We start from the raw sequence: 5,711 nt of genomic DNA, 5'->3' as shown, positions 1-5,711 counted from the left end.
TTTAAAGATTTAAAAAATAGTGAATATGATATTGATTTGAAAACTGTACAATACTGTCAAAAGCTTAAGTACTAAGATAGCGGGCTTTTTATGTCATGGTATGTGCTGATGCATTTTCTTGTTTCTCAAGATGAACTGTGGCTTCCCGTCTCACTGTGCCATTTTTGTATTGCTTCTTCTCTCTTCTTCTCTCAGTTGCTGCTGATGCTAGAAGGACTGGTAGATGAACAGAGTCAGTTCAGTGAGGACTTAGAAGCAGAGAGACAGCTCTCTAGCAGTCTGGTGAAGTTCCATGCCCATCCAGAGAGGTAAGAGAATGGCTATTTTTCCTTTTATTCTTTGTTGAAATTTTTATTTATTTTACTATTGTATCCTTTTTATGCCTTTTCTTTTTTCTGAAGTGTAGATGCTTATAATACTGAACAGGTTATAAAAAACAGGGACAATTACTGGGGCTACCCACATTGTCGTTTGTTTTATAGATTGCTCTGAGCCTCAGTGTCAAAATAAGTCAGGAATAGTGCCTGTTTCACACAGCGATTGCAGAGATGAAATGAGAAGACAGCTTTGGTGTCTAAAACAATGTCTTGCATATAGTCAGCACTCAATGTATGTTCCTTTCCTTTTGTGATCCATTTCCTGTTAAAGGCTGTTCTATAATAAAAGTAAGGCTACACCCTGTCTCTACTGAAAATACAAAATTTCGCAGGGCATGGTAGTGTGTGCCTGTAGTCCCAGCTACTCGGGAGCCTGAGGCAGGATAATTGTTTGAAACCGGGAGGCAGATGTTGCAGTGAGCCAAGATCCCGCCACTGCACTCCAACCTAGTGCCTGGTGACAGAGCAAGACTCTGTCTCAAACAAACAAACAAACAAACAAAATGAAAATGATACCCTAGGAGTATTTCTGGGAGCATTTAGGTTACACCTGTTGCTTTGGAACCTAGGAAGGGGGCTATGAAGCCAGAACCAAAAAAAAAAAACAAAAACAAAAATAGCTGTAGAGGTCTGACTTGTTCCTGTTGTGTTTTAATAAAATAGAGATGAGAGGATGTGTGTCCATGGGCTTTATGGGCTGCATTTGTAACCATTGTTTCTTGCTCTGGTATTTAATGATTACTTTTCCCAGGAGACCAGTTTTTCCTGACTGTATCACAGCAAACATCTAAGCCTTGCTTTTTGATTGGTTAATATCTTTTGGGAATTGGGAATGCAAGAGTATTATCAGGTTTTGGCATTGTCTAAGATGAAAGATAACTGGTGAGACTCCCTCATGGTACTCTTTGACCATAGTTGTTTCTCTGAGACCGTCTCAGAATCTTCAGTCCCACACTCCATATGCCACACCCAGCAAAGCTTCCTGAGTTACTCACAGTCTTCAGCCACCAGGGGACTGACTTTTATTCTGTCTCCCTCCAGCTCCTCCTGAGGATTTCAGGAGCACCACCTCTGAGGATGATGACGAGGTAAGAACCCCTTTTTCTGTCCTGTAAAGAATGCCGTGTCAGGTGGGGATCGGGGAGGGAGAGCATCAGGATAAATAGCTAATGGATGCAGGGCTTAAACCTAGATGATGGGTTGATACATGCAGCAAAGCACCATAGCACATGTTCACCGATGTAATAAACCTGCACAGTCCTGCACATACATCCTGAGACTTAAACTTCAAAAGAAAACAAAATTAAAAAAGAATTGTTTCTTTCTTGATTTCTTTCCTTCTGTTAATTGTGATAGTCTGAGAAGGCACATTATGTACCACATGTCCAATTCTCTTTGTGGGAGTGGAATTCAGTGGGAGTGTCTTCCCATTGGATACGTGATGTATCTGAATGTTTTTAAATGACAGCATCCATTATCAACTGTAATGCAGAGGAACTTTCCTCAACACCAGTTTTCCTCTTCGGTTTAGGCATTGTGTATTTGCCAATGTAAATAAACTTCATAGATAAATTCTGTGGGAAAGGGTCTTGTCTTTTCCACAGGTGTCCTCTGTACTACCATTTTTGATTCTTGGCCTTTGACGCAACCATTGTCTTACAACTAGTTTTCTGAAGTCATCAAGAGACTAACAGATCTGGGCGGGGGGCGGGGGTGCACAGAAGAATTAATCTGATCCTCATGGCGTCTTCTTTTGTCTAATTGCAGAGTTCATAACTCCCTGGTTATGGTATGTACCCTGAAGTAGCTCACTTGCTGAGGAACAAACTTGTTCGTTGTAATATATAGAAACCTGATTCTGGGTTCCGGTTAAAGAATATTGGGAGTCTAGTGAGAGCTAATAATTGTGCAAGTGTATAACTCTGATCAGAGGGGCTGTATGACTGCATGTGAACCCAGAGGACCAGCCAGGGGATGTGTGAGCCAACGTGGCTTCAGCTGGAGTAGAAGTGAGTGTACCTCTCTCTGACTTACTCTGATGTTGGTGGTTCTAAAGAGTGGATTCTGGAAAATCTCAACAGTGAAGAAGATACCTTTCCAGGTAGGCAACAAGATTACAGGTGGAATCTAATAAAGCAGGTGCCCAGGAGACTTCAGCTTCTGCCTGCTGCTTGGGAGGCTTAGTGAACATGTAGAAAGAGAAGAAAAAGAACACATGGATGAAGTTTGTTCTTGTCAGAGATTAATGTCATAGTGGTGAGAAGTGCGAGTACCCTGTCTGTGATCACCTCTTCTTGCTTTATTATTTAAAGATGGTCTTTCTGAGGACACCTCTTTTCTGCCTCTGCTTCTGCCACTGCAAAATGTTAAAGCCTTTGGTTTGGGACACAGTTCTGTAGTTACTTAATCCTGGAGACAACAGTTCTTCCACAGTGTGCCCAGATGCTTGGGAGAAACTGATCCTCACCTTCTGAACTGTTAGGTTTCATGGCAGCACATTCATTTGTCTGTCCTTGCTGTTTACTCCTGATATCAAGGACTTTCTCTGGGCATGGGGGACAGGATGAAGATTCGCTCTGGGCTCATTGTAAAGCTCCAGTGTCTTGTAAATGGAGGAAGAAGCACAATCTTGAGCACACTGCTCAGTTTGTTTATTCAAATGAGGATATGCAGTTTTACCGTCATTTGTTAAAGAGGCCTTCCTTTTCCCATTTCTCGGCACCTTTGTGGAAGATCAGTTGACTGTGTATGTGTGCATTGGATTTTGGGCTCTCTATTCCGTATCTCTGATACTTACGGGTGCCCCCATGCTAGGACCCTGCTGTCTGAATTTCTCTATCTTTTCCTCTTGTAGATTTCAATCTCATGAATGCGTATCTTCCAACGCTATTCTTTTTCAACATTATTATGATTATTTGAAACATATGAGAATTCATAAAAAAATTTGGGTTATCTTTTCCGTTTCTGCACAGATGGCTGTTACCAGTTTGATAGTAGTTGTTGTGCGTCTTTGGATCATTTTGTAGTATTGTGTATTAGGTTTTGTCTTCCTGTCTATGAATACAGGATGCCTTTTCATTTATTTGTACCTTCTCTACTTCTTTTCAGTCACATTCTGTTCTTACCAGGTTACGAGTATTTCATCTCATTGGTTAGATTTATTTCTAAGTATTCAATGGTTTCAGAGGTTATTATCCATGGAATTACATTTGTAATCTTACTATTGGATTATTTATATTGAATGCATATTAACACAACTGCCGTTTGAGTGAGTGTTAACCTTGTACTCTGCAATTTTGATGAATTTATTAGCATGAATAGTATTCTTGTAGACTATCTCTGATTTCCCATATGCAGAATGTTAAAGATGTTCTCAGCTTCATACCTCTCTTCGCAAGTATATTTTTACTGTGAAGGCCTTTGAAATGTGAAGGAAAATGCACAAGAAAGAAACCTAATGTTGCTATTCCCATGGCTTCCCTCCTTTCATCAACCTAAATGTATGTTTAGTTCACAGTATTTGAGAGTGTGTTGCTTCTACTCATATCACAAGTTTTCCCAAATACCTAATAATAATATGTGTGTCTAGGCCAGTTTACCTACCAAAGCATAGACTTAAACATACTTTTGAGGATTATTCAAAATTCCCTATGTACAGAGATATGAATAATATGCTTTCACCCAACCTATTACCCACCCTCCTTGGAAGGAAAGAATGCACAAATCAGGTCTCCCGTGACACTATCCAGAGCACTTTTCCAAGGCTAAGCTACAGTCATCTCCATAACTTGGCAACAGCCTCAAGTTTGAGCCACTTTTCATTTAAGAGAAAGAAATCATACAGGATTTGATATCACATGCTTAGAACCTTCCATTATGGTAGATAATTCTCCTCCCCAAGTAAACTGGTTACTATAGTGAAGTCAGTTAACATATCTATCATCTCATAGTTACCCATTTTTATTTGTTTTTGTGGCAAGAGCAGCTAAAATCTACTTATTTTGCAGGAATCCCAAATATAGTATAGTTTTATTAATTATAGTTGTCATGTACATCAGATCTCTGGAGTTGTTTATCCTATGTATCTGCTACTGTATAACTTCTAACATACATGTCTCCATCTCTACCTTTCCCATGTCCATGTTAACTCCTGTTTTATTCTTTCTGTATATTTGACTCTCTCTCTCTCTCTCTCTGGATTCTACCTACAAGTGAAGTGATGCAGTATTTGTCTTATGATGCAGTATTTGTCTTTCTGTGTCTGGGTTGCTTCACTTAGCAACATATGCTCCATGCTCTTCCATGTTGTGGCAAATGGCAGGATGTCTCTTTTTATAAAGATTGGATAATACTCTATTTATCCATTATTTCTCTATTGACAGACACCCAAGTTGTTTCCATATCTTGGCTACTGTGAATAGTGCTGCAATACACATGGTAGCACAGATATATTTATGGCATGGTGATTATATGTCCTTTGGATGTGTGCCTAGAAGAGGGATTACTGGGGTACAGGTAGTTTTGTTTTTAATATCTTTTTTTAAATATAGAGATGGAGTCCCATTATGTTGCCCAGGCTGGTCTCGAACTCCCAGCCTCAAGCAGTCTTCCCACCTCAGCCTCCCAAAGTGCTAGAATTATAGGTGCAAACCAACTCACCTGGCTTATTTTAAACTTTATTTAGAACCTCCATATTCTGTTCATAATGGCTACACCAATCTACATTCCCACTAAAAAAATATATATATATATTGTTTTGCAATATATTTTTGGAGCAGAATAATATCTGCTTTTTGTGGCTTTGGGGAAACACAGCTGTTTTCTTTTTATTTTGCTGATGTTATTTTCAGCAGTATTAGGAGAGCAGTCTAGTTTCATTAACTAGCATCAAGAGTAAAAAGCTCAGTAATTACCATTTGCCATCTGTTAATCTCCTTCACTGAAGCATCTGTTTAGAACTATTTATCATGTGCAGTTGGGAATGTAGGGGGTTTTTGTTTATAGGTAAATGTTCTTTGTTGAATGTGGGTTTTATGAGTAGTGTTTTTCTCCTTGGCTTGGCTTGCCTTTTTGTGTCTTTTGAAGAGCAAAAGTTTTACATTTTTGTGATGTCCAATTTATTTATTTATTTTTCCTTTTACAGTTCAGACTTTTAGTGCCCCATTTAAGAAATCTTTGCCAAATCCAGGGTCATTAAAATTTCTTCTTATAGTTGCTTTGAGCAGTTTGGTGATTTGTTAGATTCATGATGTTGAGTTAATTTCTGTATATACAGCAAAGTAAGTGTCAAGGTGTTTTTGTTTTATTTTGTTTTATTTTGTTTTATTTGTAGAT

At 38.9% G+C, this 5,711-nt stretch overlaps 1 long non-coding RNA gene across 1 annotated transcript; it reads left to right on the top strand.

Moving 5' to 3' along the window:
• Positions 1–211: 211 nt before the first annotated feature.
• Positions 212–3,646, top strand: LOC141583321 (uncharacterized). Its single transcript, XR_012515989.1, has 3 exons — positions 212–308; positions 1,419–1,465; positions 2,145–3,646. It is a non-coding gene; the product is annotated as an uncharacterized LOC141583321 (long non-coding RNA).
• The last annotated feature ends 2,065 nt before the right edge of the window (positions 3,647–5,711 follow it).

Source organism: Saimiri boliviensis (genome assembly GCF_048565385.1).
Source record: "Saimiri boliviensis isolate mSaiBol1 chromosome 19 unlocalized genomic scaffold, mSaiBol1.pri SUPER_19_unloc_3, whole genome shotgun sequence".
Taxonomy (NCBI): Eukaryota; Metazoa; Chordata; class Mammalia; order Primates; family Cebidae; genus Saimiri; species Saimiri boliviensis.
Note: the sequence above shows the minus strand (reverse complement) of the source record. Positions and strands in the feature narration are given on the sequence as shown.